Below are 25,504 nucleotides of genomic sequence, written 5' to 3'. Positions count from 1 at the left end.
AACAGGTAGATCGCATTCTGGTTCATATACATGTCAAATTTCAGCAAACGTGTTCGGCCAGTTTTCAAGACTGCCAAATCGCAGTGATTCTCGCCAGCTTAACGAAACTTAGCCCCCTTTATCATTCGTTCAATTGAACGTCATCAATGATGACGTCCAATACATCACTCATTCCATACTAAACAAATGTGGGTACGAAAATTTTGGTTACGAAAAAAAATGTGGGTACGAAAATTGTGGGTACAATGGGTCAATGTTAAGGTTTTAGCATGGCGGACGCCGGACGGCGAAAAGACACGACACGACACGATGAGCTGGCTATGACAATACCTCAGGTATTCTCCGAAAACAGCCGAGCGCATATGCATAAGTCAGTGAGTAATACTCAACAAGACTATTGTCAAGCAAATTTGTCCCCTACCGGCTCCAACATTGTCAGAATTTATTTTATATTTTTATTTATTGCCATAGAAACCAGAATTTTTGACGTAGGAACAAAATGAAATCACGTGCATAATGTCCTTATTGCCATCTATCCATGTTTCAAGTTTCATGAAAAAATATTAAGAACTTTTAAAGTTATCGCAGGATTCAGAAAAGTGTGACAGACTGACTGACTGACTAACTGACGGACACACAGAGCGCAAACCATAAGTTCCCTCCGGTGAAACCGGTAGTGGACTAATAAAAGCTAGGTACGGCGTATAAAATCAGAACCACTGGGCCGAATCTGCTGAAACTTGGCCACATTATAGATTATAGTCCAAACAAGCTACATAATGAGCGTGTTTGGACCTGACAGCGTAAAACATTAACCAATAATGGACAGCACAAAATGGGTCATTTTGTACAAAAAATGTAAACTTTAAGTGGCATTTACTGACCTTTAGACATCAGAAAGTTGCAAATTTTTAATATTCTGCACACTTCGACTTGTTTTTTTTACAAATTTAGAAGCATTTATGCTTGGGATGTATATAAACCCTGTTATTCAGTGTCAAATTTGGCCAAAAATCACACTACAATCCCAAAAATAGCTAAGCAGCAATGCCCCTTTAACATTATTCCTTATATTTAATTGTATTGTTTAAAAAGATAATTGTGTATATTTAATCATAATGGCTCTGTATATGACACATGATAGGCCACTGCTGGGGCTTGAACCCAGAACTCATCTCACATTGTAAGATGCGTTTTTCAATTAAACTACAATGACTGTATCTTGTGAAGTGGAGCCAACATACACCCACATACCGGTAAGTGAAAAAATCATTCTGTCCATATATTTGTACTGGGCGTTTCTGACACATGTCGCATAACTGTTTACAACAAAAGATGTATACATAGATATATATACATAAATGGGGAAAACATAAACCGTCTTTTTTTTTTTTTTTGTTTCATATATACACCTTTCTAGCAATGATTTATAATTATATCATGTTGAAATCATTTATAGACAGAATATTACTGAAACAGCAATAAACTATAAGATGGATAGATATAATGTTTCATTCCATCTAGTACAATGAACAAAATTTAATGTTCTTCCGATGCCATTTTAACTAAGGTATAGGTATTGAATCCTGATATACGACTAAAAATGTATGTTGGTTAGCATGAAATATTCAACAAATCCTCATATTCAAGCTGGGTCATCACTTAGTGAAATAATTTGTGGACATATCATAATAGAAAAATGCATTTCATGCCTCTAGATTGCTTTATTACAGGGTTCCCAGCTTTTTGTATGAACAAAATTCCCTGATTTTTCCCTGATGGAAAATAAAACGTCCAGGATCATAATTTCGACCTATTTCTTGTTTGAGACACCCTGAATAAATAGCAGTTGCAGACATAACTTATTTTTAAAGCTACATGTATACTACAAAGTCACCATAGCCATGCGGAGGAAATAATTTGCTGTTTTAATTGTATGGACTACTCCAGACAAGTTGGGAAAGTCTGCCCAAACAAAATTCCCTGATTTTTCCCTGATTTCAGGAACTTTTCCCAAATTCCCTGACTTTTCCCTGACAGGAAAAAGTGAAAGTCTTTTTCCAGGTTTTCCCTGATTTCCAGGTTGGCTGGGAACCTTGTTTAACTATGATAAAATGTTCTTTAGATGCCATGTGTATTAATATATAGGTCTATTTTTCTGAGATATTAATGAAAATGCCTGTGGGTATGTGGCGAATATTTAAAAAATCTGCAACTTGATATATGCTGCTAACACGGTAAAATTGTATGAGCCCAAATTATAATAGATGAATGCGTATTATGCTTCTCTGCTTATACTATGACGACATGTTCATACAATGCCATTTTATTAATATACATGTATATGCCAAATTTAATGAAAAAGACTTAAAAATGTGTTTCGCAAGATACCAAGTAAGAAAAAAATCAGCATTTTTATGTAGGGTCTTCACATGGTAAAATTATTTGTTCCTAAAATAATAATAGATGAATGCATATTAGGCTTCAATGTTGCTTATACTATGACTACTGGTTCATACGATGCCATTTTTATAAATATCTATGCCAAATTTAATGAAATTGACTTGAAAATGTGTGTCGCCAGGTACCAAGTAAGAAAAAAATCAGCATTTTTACATGAATGTAGGGTCTTCACACGGTAAAATTATTTGTGCACAAATAATAATAGATGAATGCATATTAGGCTTCAATGTTGCTTATACTATGACTACTGGTTCATACGATGCCATTTTTATAAATATCTATGCCAAATTTAATGAAATAGACTTGAAAATGTGTGTCGCCATGTACCAAATAAGAAAAAAATCAGCATTTTTATGTAGGATCTTCACACGGTAAAATTGTTTGTGCCCAAATAATAATACATGTAGATGAATGCAAATTAGGCTTCAATGTTGCTTATACTAAGACTACTGGTTCATACGATGCCTTTTTTTAAAAATATCTATGCCAAATTTAATGAAAAAGACTTGAAAATGTGTGTCGCCAGGTACCAAGTAAGAAAAAAATCAGCATTTTTATGTAGGGTCTTCACACAGTAAAATTATTTGTGCCCAAGTAATAATAGATGAATGCATATTAGGCTTCAATGTTGCTTATACTATGACTACTGGTTCATACGATGCCAATTTTATAAATATTTATGCCAAATTTAATGAAATAGACTTGAAAATGTGTGTCGCCAGGTACCAATTAAGAAAAAAATCAGCATTTTTATGTACGGTCTTCACACAGTAAAATTATTTGTGCCTAAATAAAAATAGATGAATGCATATTAGGCTTCAATGTTGCTTATTCTATGACTACTGGTCCATACGATGCCAATTTTATAAATATCTATGCCAAATTTAATGAAATAGACTTGAAAATGTGTGTCGCCAGGTACCAAGTAAGAAAAAAATCTGCATTTTTATGTAGGGTCTTCACACGGTAAAATTATTTCTGCCCAAATAATAATACATGTAGATGAATGCATATTAGGCTTCAATGTTGCTTATACTATGACTACTGGTTCATACGATGCCATTTTTATTAATATCTATGCCAAATTTAATGAAAAAGACTTGAAAATGTGTGTCGCCAGGTACCAAGTAAGAAAAAAATCAGCATTTTTATGAAGGGTCTTTACACAGTAAAATTATTTGTGCCCAAGTAATAATAGATGAATGCATATTAGGCTTCAATGTTGCTTATACTATGACTACTGGTTCATACGATGCCAATTTTATAAATACCTATGCCAAATTTAATGAAATAGACTTGAAAATGTGTGTCGCCATTGAAGTAAGAAAAAAATCAGCATTTTTATGTAGGGTCTTCACACAGTAAAATTATTTGTTCCCAAATAATAATAGATGAATGCATATTAGGCTTCAATGTTGCTTATACTATGACTACTGGTTCATACGATGCCAATTTTATAAATATCTATGCCAAATTTAATGAAATAGACTTGAAAATGTGTGTCGCCAGGTACCAAGTAAGAAAAAAATCAGCATTTTTATGTAGGGTCTTCACACAGTAAAATTATTTAGGCCCAAATAATAATAGATGAATGCATATTAGGCTTCAATGTTGCTTATACTATGACTAATGGTTCATATGATACCATTTTTATAAATATCTATGCCAAATTTAATGAAATAGACTTGAAAATGTGTGTCGCCAGGTACCAAACAAGAAAAAAATCAGCATTTTTATGTAGGATCTTCACACGGTAAAATTGTTTGTGCCCAAATAATAATACATATAGATGAATGCATAATAGGCTTCAATGTTGCTTATACTATGACGACATGTTCATACAATGCCATTTTTATTAATATATATGCCAAATTTAATGAAATAGAATTGAAAATGTGTGTCGCCAGGTACCAAGTAAGAAAAAAATCAGCATTTTTATGTAGGGTCTTCACATGGTAAAATTATTTGTGCCCAAAATAATAATAGATGAATGCATTTTAGGCTTCAATGTTGCTTATACTATGACTACTGGTTCATACCATGCCATTTTTAAAAATATCTATGCCAAATTTAATGAAATAGACTTGAAAATGTGTGTCGCCAGGTACCAAGTAAGAAAAAAATCAGCATTTTTATGTAGGGTCTTCACACAGTAAAAATAATAGTGCCCAAATAATAATAGATGAATACATGTTAGGCTTCAATGTTGCTTATGCTATAACTACTGGTTCATGCGATGCCATTTTTATATAATAATAAAATATAACAAATAATCCAACATGAGACAAAATGTCAAATAAAGATTATTAAAATAACATCTTTATAGCACAACTTCAACAAATTACAAATTAGACAGGCACACAATATCATTATAAAAAAATATGATAGTCATATGAAATGGCCGTAAACAACTTTAAATAAAAAATAATTACGAATTTCTTTAAACTGAAAACCCTTTTTATAATAGACTTGTTTTTTTCCTAAATTATTAATAGTGATAGCTGTTTTTGCACAAAATATAGGAATTTGCGATGAAAATGGTCAATGTTTTAAAAAGCGTGCAACTTATTTTTTCACATTTCTCAACAGTTAGCGACTAATGCTGATGTTGTTACGCTGAGTGGCATATGGTTGCTGATGTCGTTACTGAGACTCATATTTTCACAAATTTGAACAATGCTCAATTAATTATTTTCACAACTCATTTGTTCACAATTTTGAAAAGTGTGCAACTTATTTTTCCATAATTGTCAAGATTGCGAGGCTCATTTTTTTAAATCTTCAACATTGCACGACTCATATTTCACAATTTTCAACATTGCGAGACACTTGTTTTCACAATTTTTAAAAGTTTGCTACTGATATTTTAGGAATTTTAAACAATGCGCGACAAATTTTTCACAATGTTGAATAGTCACCACCAATTTTTCTCACTTTGAACATTGCGCGACTCCTTTTACCACAATATGAACAGTGTGCGCCTAATGTTTTCACAAAATAAGGCGGCAGAGGTTGCTGCACAAAGATAAAAAAGCCAACTGCCATAAATTTTATTTAAAAAATAGCAACATGGCTTATTGGAGCTAAACAACCCGTTCTACATGTACTTTCAACAAGCACACAGACCAATGACAGTAGGACTACTGGCACTGACCGTTGGTTCATCAGCATGAAAAATGGGTGTCAAAAATAGCACAAATAATGTGAAATGTGTAATATGCATGTATAACGATGAAACTTACCAACCACTCGACCAGGAAACATCGGTTGCAGACTATGTGGGAACTGGGATTCGGGATGCTCTCCCACTGGTGTCATATGCAGATCAGTGGTCACAAGAACGTACACAACATCATTAATGTCAGCAATATATATATCCGACTTTCAAACACACAGCTTGCAAAATCGCTGAATATTGCACAAAAGCAGCTTCGTTACAAACTTCCAGCAACTCGAAATCCACAAGCAGTCTCGTTCCCCACCCACTTTGACTTCGCAGCGAAGGCATGTTTTTTGGGGGAAACCGTTAACATCTCACAACTTAACGTATACTACGGAGATTGACAAGTTGAAAAATAAATTACTCTAATCACTTCCAATATGCGCACTACGTTAAGCTCCAGTTCCATATTGTCTTTATTGTTTTAAATGTTACTCTACACATTCGCTTTGAAAATAGCGGTTGGCGTGTTGTTGGAAGTACATGTACATGTCGAATGTGTTATTGTAAAAACTATTGGTATTGTGTTTTTAGTGCAGACATTGTATTTAAGTTTCGATTTCTAGCTTAAATGTATATATTTTGTTAAATAATTTGCGTTTAAATTTGATTGTTTGTTGCTTACTTGCGAACTATTTTTTATGTGTAAATATGCATAGACGCTAGTGGATATGTAATCAGGTTACCATATTTACAACAATAAAATTTAACGGTAGTTTATTTTTGTTTGTTTTGTTAATATTTTCTAAAACGTATGTTAGACGCAAGATGAAATTATTAATTAATTTTGGAATAAAATCGCAATATGTATTATTTAAAATCAAATTTGAATTGCCTAGCGCGTGAATTGTCTCCTGGGGTGAATCGGCTTCCGGCGAGAACTCATTTTAAAGCGATTGCGCAATAAAAACACACCACTTTTTCGTGATTTAATCAAAAACTTGATTTTTCCCAGGTATAACGCCTACGCCAACAGGTAGATCGCATTCTTGTCCATATACATGTCAAAGTTCAGCAAACATGCTGGGCCAGTTTTCAAGAAGCACAAATCGCGGCTATATGCCTCAACTTAACGAAACTTAGCCCCCTTTATCATTCGTTCGAATGAACGTCATCAATGATGACGTCCAATACATCACTCATTCCATACTAGAGTTGCGACACCTTAAGGGTTTCGCGGGATGGAATGAGTGGGGAGATGAAATAAAATTGAAAACCTATTTCTTTTGTGCATTTAATGATGGTAACCAAAGTTCTCGCAAAAAATTAATATACATAGCACATGATAGTAACCATAATACTCGCAGATATGTTTATTGTTTCGAGGCCGTTCGATTAGCTACCTTAAAAAGTAGAACTTCAATTCCCATGACTATAATATTAAAAACGTAAAAAGAGCAAACAACTGCAGTGTGTCGGACATCCCCATCTTAAACACTATCGACTAGCATTAAGCCTTTTTCTGTGTCTACAAAATTCTGTGTATTTTATTGAAACATCATTATAGCTTTGCGTTCAAGATAGTGTTGAATTCATTTTGTGATGCAATCAGCGCTTTGATTTTATATTACGAAATGTACTACGCAGTACATTGTGTGACGTCATTTCGGTGACGAAACACAATGGTTTTATTTACACTCTCTGGAATTTAAGGACATGTCGTTGTGTTTTTTATCTGTAAACTATTTGTTTAAAGCATCGAACGAATGCAAAACGTATTTCTGATTGTGTGTTCATCATGCATAAATGTAAACATAGAAAGGAATACAATACAATTGTGTGGTTTGAACTAAGTTTCGATAAAGACATGGATTAATAAAGGTGAAAGTGCATATCGTTTCAAATTGTTTGTTATAAACTTTGGATTAAAGTAGTCAACTTATTGTTACAAACATTGGATTAACGATGTCATTTATGTAAGCGTGACGTTTATACTAAATTAAGTTTTTTATTACTCTTGTTAAAGCTGAAATTGAGTCATCAAATTTCGCTACAAAACGGTGTCAGTTGCAATAGATATTTTAATGTGCGACGTGAAATTATAATTATGTTTGATTATTTTGTTTATTTGTTACGCACTTTATGCTGCTAATGATGTGTTGCTCGCGGCAAGCCTTGCCGTGTAAACCTTTCTTCAACTCGTCGGACAAATTCAAGTACACGTGATACTAACATTGTATTTTATTTTTTCTGTGTATTTGATGATGGTAACCAAAGATATCACAGAGATTTTAATATACATGAAACTATTTCAATTAATGCTATTTTGAGAAGTCCGTCACCACTCTATCGTTTGTTATTGTTAATATCATACTATTTTGCTCCTCTATATAAACATTTCTCAAAACCGGCTTTCCGTACTTTTATTTTGCATGAAACTGATTGCGCAATTTATGACGTATGTTGTGTGACGTAATTTATTTGTCAAAACAAACAATTTTAAGTTAAATTCTCTGGATGTTTTTAACAGTTATTTATTTGTTTAAAGCATCGAACGAATGCAAAAACGTATTTCGGATTGTGTGTTTATCATACATAATTGTAATTGTTATATTATATTGGATTATTTTCGTCATTAAGGTAAGCGTGTTGTTAATACTCAATTGATTTACTGCTCACGTTTATTTATTGATTCAATAATTAAACCCTAAATTAATAATGTATTTGTCTCATGATTATCATGTATATTAAAGATATTATCGGATAATAGAATACCATGTTAATACCAGTGTGTACTTACATTTATCCGACACGTCTCGGAAAGCCTCGCCGTGTAAACCTTTCTTCAACTTGTCGCACACAATAACATAGATTTATGTCATGAATATCTAAACAACCACACTCGATCTGCACAAAAGACATGCATGTGTACTTCGTATTGATATTTAAACACAATTATTACGTCGTTGTTTATAGATTTAACGCCTAACTGTAAATTATATTGAATTAATAACGCGTAACTTAGTTTCTTAACAAGATGGAAGCTAGCCTAAGCGCATTTCATGACGTTACGTCACAATGTTTATCTACGCGCGTTGTGTTTCGCAGAAAAAATATTTAAACACAATATACTCGAAAACTTGATTTTTCCCATTTATAACGCCTACGCCAACAGGTAGATCGCATTCTTGTCCATATACATGTCAAATTTCAGCAAACGTGTTCGGCCAGTTTTCAAGACTCCCAAATCGCGACTATATGCCTCAGCTTAACGAAACTTAGCCCCCTTTATCATTCGTTCGATTGAACGTCATCAATGATGACGTCCAATACATCACTCATTCCATACTAGTGTCACGTAATGAAGATAAAACAAGTCTCTGATGTCTAAAATATTTCTTTATTTTACTCTATTCTCTAACATCAAAATTGTATTTATAGTTTAAACATTATTTTCTAAGTCTATCTGTTGTATTTTCCTAACCCAAGCGCAGAGTGCCGCTCTCCTTCCAAACATCCCCATTTTGTCCCCAATTTAATTTGCATATTTTTCTTTTAAACTTTTGATTGGTCCTCAACTAGTATGGTTATTATTCATTGGTTGATTCGTCAGAATATTCTAGAAGGAACACTTTTTTTCATGTATTCACTTGCTTGGTGGATATACTAAAATTTAATCAATGTATATTGGTACTAATCAATTTTTATTGGTATAGAGTAATTCTGTTACTTTCGTCAGTACTATGACTTTTGTACTCCAGACAATAGCAGACCTTTTCATCTGTGCTGTTTATTGACCATGATTGTTACTTATAATCTCGTATCTATATGCTGACTCTGGACTCAATGTATTCTTGTTTGGATTTAATCAGGTCTGACTTTCTATGTTATTGATTCCAATTATACCCCACCCTGAGTGTGTTTGCTTTCTTACTTTAAATAAATCTTAACCAGGTCAGTTTTGTAAATATCTCCCAAGTTGTATTATTAATTGTTCAGACTTTATCTTAACATTGCATGTATACATTCATCTTAACTTTTCATATACATATTACTGAAATATAAACTCATAAGAATAATATATTAATTATATTATACATCTACATAATCAATTTCTAAATTTCTAGGTTCTATTTCCTAAATTAGTTTGTTAATAATAATGATATATTCATTATAACCCATTACATTACACATCTACATAATCAATTTCTAAATTTCAAAGTTCTATTTCCTAAATTAGTTTATACAACAATCACACGACAATAACAATACCATAATGTACAATGAGATAAATTCTTAATATTATATATAGTATATGTACATTACGTTACACAACTCACCCTTTCAATTGAATTTTTTCTTATTTCACGATATGAAAAAATTTATGATGATGTCAAAAATCTAATCCTGAGATCTGGACGAAGATAAGATTCTAAAAATATAAATTTTTTTTTTTTTTTTTTTTTTTTTTTTTTTTTTTTTTTTTTTTTTTTTTTTTTTTTTTTTTTTTTTGTTATTGTCTATTACCAAGTTTGCGTTGTTTGTGTTCTAGTAGTATTTGTCTGTATCTCTGTATGTGTGGTAACCGATGTGATTCATGAATGAGGGCTATATCTGGTAATGTCAACTGTGTAAAACAAAAAGTACATACATGTGCGTTGTTCAAAGTTCTGTATGGTGTGCCGCATGTTGGATGATATGTAAGTTTACAGCAAGGTGTTTGTACTGCTGCTATACTATGTTTTGAACAGAATTTACATAAAAGTTTTGATAAAAATTGATAACGTCTTTGCCGTTGGTGGCCTTGAGTGAAATATTGTTGGATGCGGTTATGCAATTGAGTATTATCTGTTTGAGCGAATGTGGTGATTGACATGTTGCGTATTTTGTTTGGGATGGATGTTGAATATTTTAATCGACGGAATGCTTGTAGTGATTCTAAAGAGTCAATGCCGTAGTACGTGAATATTGCTTTGCAAATTTGATAATTGAGAATGTGTTGTTCGTTTGTTAAATGAATGAGCATCTGTTGATGAAGAAGAGGTATGTTGAAATACGTAATCAAGAAAATCAATGTATCCACTTGAATTTCGCCAGATCTCATCATATAAGTAAAAATTGAAACATTATGTTCTTGTTCAAGGGTGGACATTTTTTCAAACGTAGTTATAAAATAATGTATTTCTTCTAATTGAGTTTCTTCAATGGGTAAAGTAATGGAAACTGGCAATTGAAAATTAAATTCTTTGTAGAATCTAAAAAATGATTGAAAGAAAATCGAATTAGTAATCCAAAAGGCAATGTGTACAAAGAGGTCAACGAGGTACATGGTTAATAAATGAAATAGATAGTTATAAAAATAATGAAATGTTTATATCCGTTCCGTCAGTGGGCAGCACAGTTCTTGTATGTTATTTTAGTGGACAATAAAGTTAGTGTAGTTGGGCGTCAGCGAAAAATGTTGTTCTTGTAGAGTTGGCGTCAGCGGTTGATGTAGGTCTTGTAGACTGGTTGATATTGGAGCTCCTGCAGACTGGGTGTCGGCAGACGATAAAGTTTGTGAAGTTTGGTGTCAGTGAACGATGATGGTCTTGTAGAGTTGTTGTCCGGGGATGATGGGTTTCCGGTAGATCGGGCGCGATGTTGGTCTTGTAGAGTTGGTTCCCGCGGATGATGGGTTTCCGGTAGATTGGGCGGCCGCTTCCGGTAGAGTCACTCTGCGGTAGAATAACTCGTGGAATCAAAATCATCGTTAGATACAGTTCATGGTGTTGACATTAGTCTTGGTAAATTATATACAATGTGGCGATAACACATATTTCAAACGTTCGTTGTAGATTATACGAGTGTTCAACGCATCTTGGGTAACTATAGACAACATCCTAATAATACATATTCCAAACGTTCTTTGAAGATTATACGAGTGTTCAACGCATCTTGGTTAACTATAGACAACATCCTAATAATACATATTCCAAACATTCTTTGAAGATTATACGAGTGTTCAACACATATATACAGTCACAATAGACGAATACGGGTGATATATCGATCGATGTGGTAGTGCACTAAACAATTGTTCGTAGATTTTAGTTTGCAAGTATATCGTTCTGTTCATTATTGACGATAGTAGGTAATATCCAGTAAACAGCCCATGGTGCTGTTTATGGTTCACAACTTGGTTGTTGACAAGTTGTTGTCGTCAAGGATCATCCTGATGTTGTCGTCTGGAAGGGTTTGTTACCCTCGTAGAGACGGGTATAGGGATGACAGTGTTCTCGGTCGTTGCGGGGGTGCTGAGGGCTTGTTGACCTCAGACACGAGAGGTTCGTGCGCCACATCACAGGAAGCCACGCCCACATAACCCGGGGGACTGATTTCTCCCAGGTGCATATCATCGTTGGCAGATCGGAATTGGGCAATTATGGGACGATTAGATCGGGTCATACGTTTACATTTACAGTAAATAAGGAGTGCTGCACCAGAACTCAGAGCGGTCGCTACACCAATGATAATGTAACCCCATAATGGGAAGTCACCTGATGTCGTGTCAATGTCATTTAATTGTCTGATACTCTGCAGTTTTGTTATTAAAGCTTCCATAGGTATTTCTTTGATGTTTGATAGGTCATGAGGCATTTCGGTTTTAGTGAAATTAACGAGAGAGGTATGGAATGGTTTCCAAATGGAAGAACCCTTAAAGGTAGGTATGTCGAGTTTGTCGGTCTGAAGCCGGGTTTGACTGGAGTTAATGTACCAGGCATTTAATGTAAAGTATTCATTGTATGCGCGACAGTTCATGGGTACATTAACAATGTCTATGGGAGCGATAGCGCGAGCGGATATTTTATTTTGGGAATGATCTTGACATATCGTCACGAGGCGTAGGTCTTGTCTAGAGACTATCGCCCAGTTACCAGATCCTAAATATTTGGCAGCAGGTAAGACGGTGTTAGGGTGTATGATCACCTTGCAATAATCCTTTATGTGCTGAGTGTTGTTAATCATAATGGCTATGACGCATAATTTAGACATGTCTACTTGGTAGAATGGGGATTGTACGTCACATGTACGTCGCGCTTGACAAGTTTTCAGTTCATTATTTGTCAATAGGCAGTAGTGATTTCGCGCTTGATCAATCAAGAAGCCCTTAGTTTCCAGTTCGTATCTAGCGGACATGTTATAGTGGATCTTATTGTCATTGATAGTTTCGTTAGCGGGTGAGTAGGGCATATCGAAATTGAATACTTCATATACCTCGAAAGAAGCTCCTATCTCGAGGAGAGGGATGTCCATTGTAATGATAATAGTAGTAGGTGACATTATGACGGTCGTTGAGGTAGATTGGTAATAATGCCATAGGTCGGTCTTGGGATTAGTTGGTAGTTGTAAATTATTAGGCAATTTTGTCGCAATGTCTAATAGTACGTCTTTCAGGTGAATAGGTGAAATAAGAGATGGAAAAAGTTTGCCAGTGCTGAGCATATTAAGTTGTCCTTTAAAAGTTTCTAGATATAGTGATGCGTGGAAAACAGCCTGACGTAATTCATCAACCATGACCTTCAGGGAGTTGTAATTAACCGTATAATCTTGAACAGCATGGGTCATTGCCTGTAAACGTTCATGTGTGTGCATGATTTTTTCGTCAAGTTGTCTGAGGGTAGATATCAGAGTGTTAATGGAGTGGCGATTCTCAGTTATGTGTTGTTGGGTAACATTGAGAATGGATAAACTATTTTGTAACACATGGATAATAGTTTTCTGGCTTTCTTGAAGTTGATTAACGTGCGTTTGAATATTACGGATGTCAGAATCGTCAGCTGTGCCGAAAAGAAATTTAAAGAATCCGCCTAGGGGTAACAATGAGCGTTTCTGGGTATGACTGAGCGTTTTATAATCTAGATAGCTGTCAAGTACGTTGTCATGGTCAGAACGGATGTATTCGATTTCCGTATGGAGTTGTGCTAATGATTGTTCAAATGCGTCTGTTTGTAAAAGTAGATCATTACGTTTGAATTGGAACATCATGTCTTTCGTGGTATTCGTGATATCGTTTAGTCTGGTTTCAAGTTGGGTAAGAAATGTAGAGAAGACGTTGGTATCGAGAAGTAGGGCTATTTGCCAATGAGCTCTGGTCACAGACACTTCGTTAACTTTTTGAAATATAACATTTTCGTTAATCTCAAGTCCTCCGATCATGCGCAACGATAATATCAAAACAAATGATGGCAACATCATCTGAAATATTACAAAGAAGAGGTATATTATCCGATTTGGTTACTAACTAAATGCTATTTACATAACTTGGGGTCATTTAAGCGTATAGACGTCAACGTTGCTCGTGTGGTCGTTATGGTAAATATTACATATGATCAGCTATTGCCTCTAGGCACGTGAAAATCACTTTCTTAATAGATTTATTAGATCTTTGACGTTGTCGTATTGATTTTCTTTTTTTGTGTTTAATAGCTATTTCATCAATTTGCATGTGATGATCGGTCGAATCGGTGTCCGATTGACGCGGGGGTGGATATTGTTGTTCAGCCCTATCGTATTGATGTGTGTCGGATTCGCTAGAGTTTGACGCATTGTATTTGAATTGTTTTTTCCGTAAATGTTTTTGTAATTCTGCTAAGGGGATGTCTTCCTCCTCATCAGAATTGTCCCGAATTTGGCGGGTTTGCCTAGTTATGATAGGTAATCCGTGTATTGACTTATTTAAATCGCTATCAGACTCACTATTTTCGGCAAAAGCTAAATTTGCTTTCCTTATGGGGCGTCCCATATTAGTATTTGATATAGGCCACTCATTTATGTTAGCATGTCTTATTTGGTCAGCATGAACTTTAATAGTTGAGTTGTCTAATTGATTCTTTATTATGTATGTTAACGGTGATTTTTGTTCGATAATACGATAATATGGTCTCCATTTACTGTCTAATTTATTTGTACGATGTAAGTTCTTATAGTAAACGGGGTCGTTAATCTCAAATTTGATATCTTTTGTATTTTTATTTGCATATTCGGCTTGTTTATCTTTAGATTTTTGAATTTGAGCACACACCTTTTTAAATGATTTGTGTTGTTCTTCTAATATTATTTTATGATAATCCTCGCCGTGATATTTACGCCTAGGTTTTAACAAATTGTCTATTGGTAGAATGGGGTCTCTGTTAAATACTAAAAAGAAAGGCGAATGTTTTGATGTCTCTGAATGGGAAAATCGCATAGCTGCCAAAGACATGTTTAAATGTAAATCCCATTGTTGTACGTTTTCTTGAACGCGTTTTGATAGTATATTGTTCATAGTCGAGTGAGAGCGCTCATTTTTACCGTTAGCTTCTGGGTGATATGTGGACGTTTTGACGTGTTGGATATTCATGGATTTTAATGTTTCTGTAAACGCCGTACTAGTAAACTCTTTACCATTATCGGTAATTATCCTTATGGGACATGAATGACGACAATAAATCTCGTTTACTAACAGGTGTATTACGCTATCAGATGACTTATCCGGCGACGGAAAAGCCTCTATATATCCGGAAAATTGATCCACGAAACATATTATATATCTATTTCCGGAAAGCGTTGTTGGATATGGTCCGCATATATCTATGGAAACGACCGAGAAAGGGAATGGTGGTATTGCGGTTTCTGATGATACGGGAGCTTTAATTGCTTTCAAGTTTCTAGTTTGACAGACAATACATTTCGACACGTAATCATGCAATTCTTTGAACATTTTAGGCCAATAATATTTCTCTTTTATGGTATGAAAAAGTCTTTGAGAACCACCGTGTCCATTTTCGTCATGATATTGATTAATAATTAAACCTGTCAGGTGTTTAGGTACAAAAAGCCTAAAGGTAGGTTCTTCATCGACGCTCGATATATAGTATAATATCTCATCAACCATAATGAATTTTCCATCTTCGTGTTTGTTTAGTTTCCCTAATTTTAATCTCGTTTTAATCTCAGATATGTGTGGGTCTTTTCCTTGTTCAATTTCCATGTTACAATCATTTATTTTATCGGGTTCGATTGTCTCGTTATTTATAACCGTTTGTGGGATCGTGCTATTATCAATTACTTGTCTGTGATCGATATGCGTAGAGTCGATAACATTAATTTCGCGCGTCTGGTTTTTTCCATTTATTTCCGAACTAATTGTATAATGTTTATCGTTAATATCTAATTCTATTTCTGTTTGTTCGTCTCGGTCATTCGTTATTTTGGTGTTTGGTGGTCGGCTTAGAAAGTCGGCAATTATGTTCTTTTTTCCCGATATATACTCAATTTTGCAATTGTAACCTGCTATACTTAAGGCCCATAATTGTACTTTCTTGTTTTGCATCGGAGATTCAAGAAGGAATTTTAACGGGCGATGATCCGTTTTGATAACAAATTCGGCGTTGTGTAAATAATGGTGTAATTTATTTAGACTGTAAAATATACTGTAACATTCTTTCTCAATAGTACTATATTTACATTGCGTCGGGTTTAATCGGTGCGATAGAAAGAATATCGGTTTTTCCCCTACATAATCTCCGGTTTCATTATCCCCGCATTTTTGAGTTAAACAAGATCCGATGCATTTATCCGAAGCATCTGTATACAGAATATAACCTTTATTCGGGTCTGGATAGGAAAGGTAAGGAATTTGTGTGAACGAGTCTTTTAATTGTAAGAAACTATCTTCGCATTGTTTTGACCATTTAAATGGGACATTCTTTCTCGTGAGATTAATGAGAGGCTCTACTACTTCTGAATACGACGGACAGAATCTCCTATAAAATCCTGCAGCACCTAAGATAGATCGTACGTCGCGTACGCACTTCGGCCTAGGGAATTGTCGGATCGCTTCTACTTTTAACGGATCTGGCCTTATACCGTTTTCATCTATAATGAAGCCTAGGTATCTAGTCTCTCTTTGCAAGAATTGACATTTCGATAGTTTAAGTTTTAGGTTATGCTTATTGAGACTTTGCAGTACCGTATCTACGTGTGATAAATGGGATTGTAAGTCAGGTGAAAATATTAAAATATCATCCAAATACGCTACGGCGAATCCTTCACAACCCTTAAGTACTTTATTAGCTAATTCTTGAAATATCGATCCCGCCCCAGACGCACCGAATGGCATAACGTTAAAATGAAATAGACCCCTAAACCCTGAAGCAAAAGCCGTTTTTTTCTCTGTCTTCTTCTTTTATAGGTATTTGCCAATAACCCGATATTAGATCTAAACTGGTGAAATATTTACTTTTCCCTAATAACGCCAATATATCATCGATTAATGGTAATGGATATGCAATTGGTTTTGTAATTTTGTTAAGCTGTCTGAAATCGACGCAAAATCTTTTCTCTTCTTTTTGATCTTTATTTGAATCAAGGTTATTTTTCTTTTTGTCTACTAAAACAATAGGGAAACTCCACGGACTTCGCGATGGGCTTATTATGTTTGCCGCTAACATTTCGTCAATAGCTTTATCTATGAATACCTTATTGTTTAATGGTGTTCGATACGGCCTTAATTTAATGGGAGGATGGTCCCCTGTATCGATGTTAAATTCCATTGCTGTAGTTTGTGTTAGTTCTAAATTATTTCTTGCGAAGAGAGTTCTGTGTTTTAAGAGTATTGGAAGAATATTTTCTTTTTGATCCCCAGCGACATGTAAATCTGATAGAATCTCATCTTTAGATAAGCCTGATTTGGGTGTATTGTTTTTGATAACGCTTTCGATAGAACATATTTCATTATCTTGGATAGCTTGAAGTTGGCCTATGGGACAATTACGTCTTAGTCTAATCGTTTTATGGGTATTGTTTATAATTAGAATAGGGAATTTACGATCACGCGTTGTCTTGACTACTGAGTTAACGATTGTTAAACCGGGTTCATTATCAAAGAAAGAATTACTTATTCCAGTAAAGTCATAGTTTTGATTTGAGCGTAAGCTGTTTCTCTTCGTCCTGGCAAGGAGTCTATATGCAGTTTGTGGTTTAAGAACGGTATGCCTAGTTAGCCTCGCTATTACCGAAAGGTGTACATCTTCTTCCAGAGGTACATAACAATCTTTTATTCTTAAACATCCTAGATCAAAGTATACACGGACACCGTTGTCTTGTAAGAAATCTCTCCCTAGTATTACGTTCCTATTAATGTTTTCAACGACAAAAAATGTATGTTCAATATATATACTCCCTATTTTAAATTTTAATTTTACATTCCCGCGAATGTATAGCGAGTTACCATCGACCGCTTTTAGATTAATTTTTGTCATTTTAAGTGGTGGTTTGTGTTTTAATAGATCATAAGCTCTTTTACTAATTACAGAAAGTTCTGCACCAGAATCTATCAAGCTCCTAAATTTACAATTTCCTATTGAAATGAGGCAAGAATTTGGGTTTCCACACAAAGCAATATTATACGTCTTTACGTTTCCGTCGTTACCATAGACCCCTTTTTGGTACGACGTTCCTAGTTTTTTTTATTAAGGTATGGTTTTCTTTGAGTACATTCTCTACTGAAGTGTCCCAATTTTCCACAATTCCAACAGTCTATTTTGTCTTTCCAAGTTTTGTCATATTCGTTCTTACGTTCGTAATTGTTTTGACCTACGGCGTATGCATTTATTTCGTTTTTCCTACGTCTACAGTCTTGTATAACATGACCCTGTCTCTTGCAATACCTGCAAGTGTTTGATGGTCTCAAATGATCGATTTCCATGGGAACAGGTCTATTAAGTGGTGTTTGAACTTGATTATGACTCAAATGTGACCTTAATTCGAATCTTGCTCTTACATTTTGTTCGGCTAATGCGGAATTGACTGCTGACGCTAAAGTAGTCGGATTTTCTCGCATTAATTTAAGGCGTAAATAATCATGTCTCAGGCCGTCAATGAAAGTTCCAATTAACTGACTTTCGATCATCTCGAGGTTATCCTCAACATTTTCATACGCTTCACTAGATAAAGACAGAAGTCGTTCCGCGAATAATTGGACATTTTCGTCGGGTTTTTGTTTGAGTGTTTTTAAGAGAGCAAGAGCATAATGAGGGTCCTGGATTTCTGCGAATCTTATCTTAAGTTCATTTTTTAAGGTTGCCCATGACTCATCAGGAAAATCAGTCAAATACCTCTGAATGTAATCGCTAACAAGTCCCCTACTGGATTGGTAAGCTACTAACTTCAATTGATCCCCCGCCAAACGTGAAAGTACCCCATATTTCTCTATGTTTTTGATCCAATTTTTGTATTCTTTAGGATTTCCGTCGTAAGTTTGAATTACTTGTGAGACGCTTTGAGTTCCGATAGCATTTGTTACTCCTCTAATTTGTTCGCTTAAATTTTGAAAGAATTGTGGAATCGCTTGATCTGCCATCTTAGATAATTAACCAAAGGAAAATAAGTCAGTCACTCACCGAATATTTGCCCGTTCGTTGTGGAGGTCCGGCACGTTTTCTTCCCTCTGGCCCGTGAAAGAAGTGGTACTTCTGGTTGATCCTGTCACCGCGCACCAGTTAAACACGTGTCACGTAATGAAGATAAAACAAGTCTCTGATGTCTAAAATATTTCTTTATTTTACTCTATTCTCTAACATCAAAATTGTATTTATAGTTTAAACATTATTTTCTAAGTCTATCTGTTGTATTTTCCTAACCCAAGCGCAGAGTGCCGCTCTCCTTCCAAACATCCCCATTTTGTCCCCAATTTAATTTGCATATTTTTCTTTTAAACTTTTGATTGGTCCTCAACTAGTATGGTTATTATTCATTGGTTGATTCGTCAGAATATTCTAGAAGGAACACTTTTTTTCATGTATTCACTTGCTTGGTGGATATACTAAAATTTAATCAATGTATATTGGTACTAATCAATTTTTATTGGTATAGAGTAATTCTGTTACTTTCGTCAGTACTATGACTTTTGTACTCCAGACAATAGCAGACCTTTTCATCTGTGCTGTTTATTGACCATGATTGTTACTTATAATCTCGTATCTATATGCTGACTCTGGACTCAATGTATTCTTGTTTGGATTTAATCAGGTCTGACTTTCTATGTTATTGATTCCAATTATACCCCACCCTGAGTGTGTTTGCTTTCTTACTTTAAATAAATCTTAACCAGGTCAGTTTTGTAAATATCTCCCAAGTTGTATTATTAATTGTTCAGACTTTATCTTAACATTGCATGTATACATTCATCTTAACTTTTCATATACATATTACTGAAATATAAACTCATAAGAATAATATATTAATTATATTATACATCTACATAATCAATTTCTAAATTTCTAGGTTCTATTTCCTAAATTAGTTTGTTAATAATAATGATATATTCATTATAACCCATTACATTACACATCTACATAATCAATTTCTAAATTTCAAAGTTCTATTTCCTAAATTAGTTTATACAACAATCACACGACAATAACAATACCATAATGTACAATGAGATAAATTCTTAATATTATATATAGTATATGTACATTACGTTACACTAGAATTGCGACACCTTAAGGGTTTCGCGGGATGGAATGAGTGGGAACTAAAAAAATGTGGGTTCGAAAATTTTGGGTAAGAAAATGTGGGAACACAAATTTTGGGTACTAAACAAATGTGGGTACGAAAATTTTGGTTACGAAAAAAAAAATGTTGGTACGAAAATTGTGGGTACAATGGGTCAATGTTAAGGTTTTAGCATGGCGGACGCCGGACGGCGAAAAGACACGACACGATGAGCTGGCTATGACAATACCTCAGGTATTCTCCGAAAACAGCCGAGCGTATATGCATAAGTCAGTGAGTAATACTCAACAAGACGTTTGTCAAGCAAATTTGTCCCCTACCGGCTCCACCATTGTCAGAATTTTATGTTTTTATTTATTGCCATAGAAACCAGAATTTTGACGTAGGAACAAAATGAAATCACGTGCATAATGTCCTTATTGCCATCTATCCATGTTTTAAGTTTCATGAAAAAATATTAAGAACTTTTAAAGTTATCGCAGGATTCAGAAAAGTGTGACAGACTGACTGACTGACTAACTGACGGACACACAGAGCGCAAACCATAAGTCCCCTCCGGTGAAACCGGTAGTGGACTAATAAAAGCTAGGCACGGCGTATAAAATCAGAACCACTGGGCCAAATCTGCTGAAACGTGGCCACATTATAGATTATAGTCCAAACAAGCTACAGAATGAGCGTTTTTGGACCTGACAGCGTAAAACATTAACCAATAATGGACAGCACAAAATGGGTCATTTTGTACAAAACATGTAAACTTTAAGTGGCATTTAATGACCTTTAGACATCAGAAAGTTGCAAATTTTTAATATTCTGCACACTCCGACTTGTTTTGTTTTTATTTACAAATTTAGAAGCATTTATGCTTGGGATGTATATAAACCCTGTTATTCAGTGTCAAATTTGGCCAAAAATCACACTACAATCCCAAAAATGGCTAAGCAGCAATGCCCCTTTAACATTATTCCTTATATTTAATTGTATTGTTTAAAAAGATAACTGTGTATATTTAATCATAATGGCTCTGTATATCACACATGATAGGGCACTGCTGGGGCTTGAACCCAGAACTCATCTCACATTGTAAGATGTGTTTTTCAATTAAACTACAATGACTGTATCTTGTGAAGTGAAGCCAACATACACCCACATACCGGTAAGTGGAAAAATCATTCTGTCCATATATTTGTACTGGGTGTTAGTGAAAGTGAAAGTCTTTTTCCAGGTTTTCCCTGATTTCCAGGTTGGCTGGGAACCATGTTTAACTATGATAAAATGTTCTTTAGATGCCATGTGTATTAATATATAGGTCTATTTTTCTGAGATATTACTGAAAATGCCTTTGGGTATGTGGCGAATATTTAAAAAATCTGCAACTTGATATATGGTGCTAACACGGTAAAATTATATGAGCCCAAATTATAATAGATGAATGCGTATTATGCTTCTCTGCTTATACTATGACGACATGTTCATACAATGCCATTTTTATTAATATACATGTATATGCCAAATTTAATGAAAAAGACTTGAAAATGTGTGTCGCAAGATACCAAGTAAGAAAAAAATCAGCATTTTTATGTAGGGTCTTCACAAGGTAAAATTATTTGTGCCCAAAATAATAATAGATGAATGCATATTAGGCTTCAATGTTGCTTATACTATGACTACTGGTTCATACGATGCCATTTGTATAAATATCTATGCCAAATTTAATGAAATAGACATGAAAATGTGTGTCGCCAGGTACCAAGTAAGAACAAAATTAGCATTTTTATCTAGGGTCTTCACACGGTTAAATTATTTGTGCACAAATAATAATAGATGAATGCATATTAGGCTTCAATGTTGCTTATACTATGACTACTGGTTCATACGATGCCATTTTTATAAATATCTATGCCAAATTTAATGAAATAGACTTGAAAATGTGTGTCGCCAGGTACCAAGTAAGAAAAAAATCAGCATTTTTATGTAGGGTCTTCACACGGTAAAATTATTTGTTCCCAAATAATAATAGATGAATGCATATTAGGCTTCAATGTTGCTTATACTATGACGATATGTTCATACAATGCCATTTTTATTAATATATATGCCAAATTTAATGAAATAGGATTGAAAATGTGTGTCGCCAGGTACCAAGTAAGAAAAAAATCAGCATTTTTATGTAGGGTATTCACATGGTAAAATTATTTGTGCCCAAAATAATAATAGATGAATGAATATTAGGCTTCAATGTTGCTTATACTATGACTACTGGTTCATACGATGCCATTTTTAAAAATATCTATGCCAAATTTAATGAAATAGACTTGAAAATGTGTGTCGCCAGGTACCAAATTAGAAAAAAATCAGCATTTTTATGTAGGGTCTTCACACAGTAAAATTATTTGTGCCCAAATTATAATAGATGAATGCATATTAGGCTTCAATGTTGCTTATACTATGACTACTGGTTTATACGATGCCAATTTTATAAATATCTATGCCAAATTTAATGCAATAGACTTGAAAATGTGTGTCGCCAGGTACCAAGTAAGAAAAAAATCAGCATTTTTATGTAGGGTCTTCACACAGTAAAATTATTTGTGCCCAAATAATAATAGATGAATACATATTAGGCTTCAATGTTGGTTATACTATGACTAATGGTTCATATGATGCCATTTTTATAAATATCTATGCCAAATTTAATGAAATAGACTTGAAAATGTGTGTCGCCAGGTACCAAGTAAGAAAAAAATCAGCATTTTTATGTAGGGTCTTCACATGGTAAAATTATTTGTTCCCAAATAATAATAGATGAATGCATATTAGGCATCAATGTTGCTTATACTATGACGACATGTTCATACAATGCCATTTTTATTAATATATATGCCAAATTTAATGAAATAGGATTGAAAATGTGTGTCGCCAGGTACCAAGTAAGAAAAAAATCAGCATTTGTATGTAGGGTCTTCACATGGTAAAATTATTTGTGCCCAAAATAATAATAGATGAATGCATATTAGGCTTCAATGTTGCTTATACTATGACTACTGGTTCATACGATGCCATTTTTAAAAATATCTATGCCAAATTTAATGAAATAGACTTGAAAATGTGTGTCGCCAGGTACCAAGTAAGAAAAAAATCAGCATTTTTATGTAGGGTCTTCACACGGTAAAATTATTTGTGCCCAAATAATAATAGATGAATGCATATTAGGCTTCAATGTTGCTTATACTATGACTACTGGTTCATGCGATGCCATTTTTATATAATAATAAAATATAACAAATAATCCAACATGAGACAAAATGTCAAATAAAGATTATTAAAATAACATCTTTATAGCACAACTTGAACAAATTACAAATTAGACAGGCACACAATATCATTATAAAAAAATATGATAGTCATATGAAATGGCCGTAAACAACTTTAAATAAAAAATAATTACGAATTTCTTTAAACTGAAAACCTTTTTTATAATAGACTTGTTTTTTTCCCTAAATTATTAATAGTGATAGCTGTTTTTGCACAAATTATAGGAATTCGCGATGCAAATGGTCAATGTTTTAAAAAGCGTGCAACTTATTTTTTCACATTTCTCAACAGTTAGCAACTAATGCTGATGTTGTTACGCTGAGTGGCATATGGTTTCTGATGTCGTTACTGAGACTCATATTTTCACAAATTTGAACAATGCTCAATTAATTATTTTCACAATGTTCAACAGTCACAACTCAGTTGTTCACAATTTTGAAAAGTGTGCAACTTATTTTTCCATAATTGTCAAGATTGCGAGGCTCATTTTTTAAAATCTTCAACATTGCACGACTCATATTTCACAATTTTCAACATTGCGAGACACTTGTTTTCACAATTTTTAAAAGTTTGCTACTGATATTTAGGAATTTTAAACAATGCGCGACAAATTTTTTCACAATGTTGAATAGTCACCACCAATTTTTCTCACTTTGAACATTGCGCGACTCCTTTTACCACAATATGAACAGTGTGCGCCTAATGTTTTCACAAAATGAGGCGGCAGAGGTTGCTGCACCAAGATAAAAAAGCCCACTGCCATAAATTTTATCCAAAAAATAGCAACATGGCTTATTGGAGCTAAACAACCCTTTCTACATGTACTTTCAACAATCACACAGACCAATGACAGTAGGACTACTGGCACTGACCGTTGGTTCATCAGCATGAAAAATGGGTGTCAAAAATAGCACAAATAATGTAAAATGTGTAATATGCATGTATAACGATGAAACTTACCAACCACTCGACCAGGAAACATCTGTTGCAGACTGTCACATAGTATGTGGGATTCGGGATGCTCTCCCACTGGTATCATATGCAGATCAATGGTCACAAGAACGTACACAACATCATTAATGTCAGCAATATATATCTCCGACTTCAAACACACAGCTTGCAAAATCGCTGAATATTGCACAAAAGCAGCTTCGTTACAAACTTCCAGCAACTCGAAATCCACAAGCAGTCTCGTTCCCCACCCACTTTGACTTCGCAGCGAAGACATGTTTTTTGGGGGGAATCCGTTAACATCTCACAACTAAACGTATACTACGGAGATTGACAATTTGAAAAATAAATTACTCTAATCACTTCCAATTTGCGCACTTCGTTAAACTCCAGTTCCATTTTGTCTTTATTCAATATTATTGTTTGAAATGTTACTCTACACATTCGCTTTGAAAATAGCGGTTGGCGTGTTCTTGGAAGTACATGTACATGTCGAATGTGTTATTGTAAAAACTATTGGTATTGTGTTTTTAGTGCAGACATTGTATTTAAGTTTCGATTTCTAGCTTAAATGTATATATTTTGTTAAATAATTTGCGTTTAAATTTGATTGTTTGTTGCTTACTTGCGAACTATTTTTTATGTGTAAATATGCATAGACGCTAGTGGATATGTAATCAGGTTACCATATTTACAACAATAAAATTTAACGGTAGTTTATTTTTGTTTGTTTTGTTAATATTTTCTAAAACGTATGTTAGACGCAAGATGAAATTATTAATTAATTTTGGAATAAAATCGCAATATGTATTATTTAAAATCAAATTTGAATTGCCTAGCGCGTGAATTGTCTCCTGGGGTGAATCGGCTTCCGGCGAGAACTCATTTTATAGCGATTTCGTGATTTAATCAAAAACTAGATTTTTCCCAGGTATAACGCCTACGCCAACAGATAGATCGCATTCTTCTCCATATACATGTCAAATTTCAGCAAAAGTTACCGACCAGTTTTCAAGGCGCTCAAATCGCAGTGATTCTCCCCAGCTTAACGAAACTTAGCCCCCTTTATCATTC

The sequence above is a fragment of the Dreissena polymorpha genome, chromosome 9 (assembly GCF_020536995.1).
Source record: "Dreissena polymorpha isolate Duluth1 chromosome 9, UMN_Dpol_1.0, whole genome shotgun sequence".
NCBI lineage: Eukaryota > Metazoa > Mollusca > Bivalvia > Myida > Dreissenidae > Dreissena > Dreissena polymorpha.
This window is presented reverse-complemented; position numbering follows the sequence as displayed.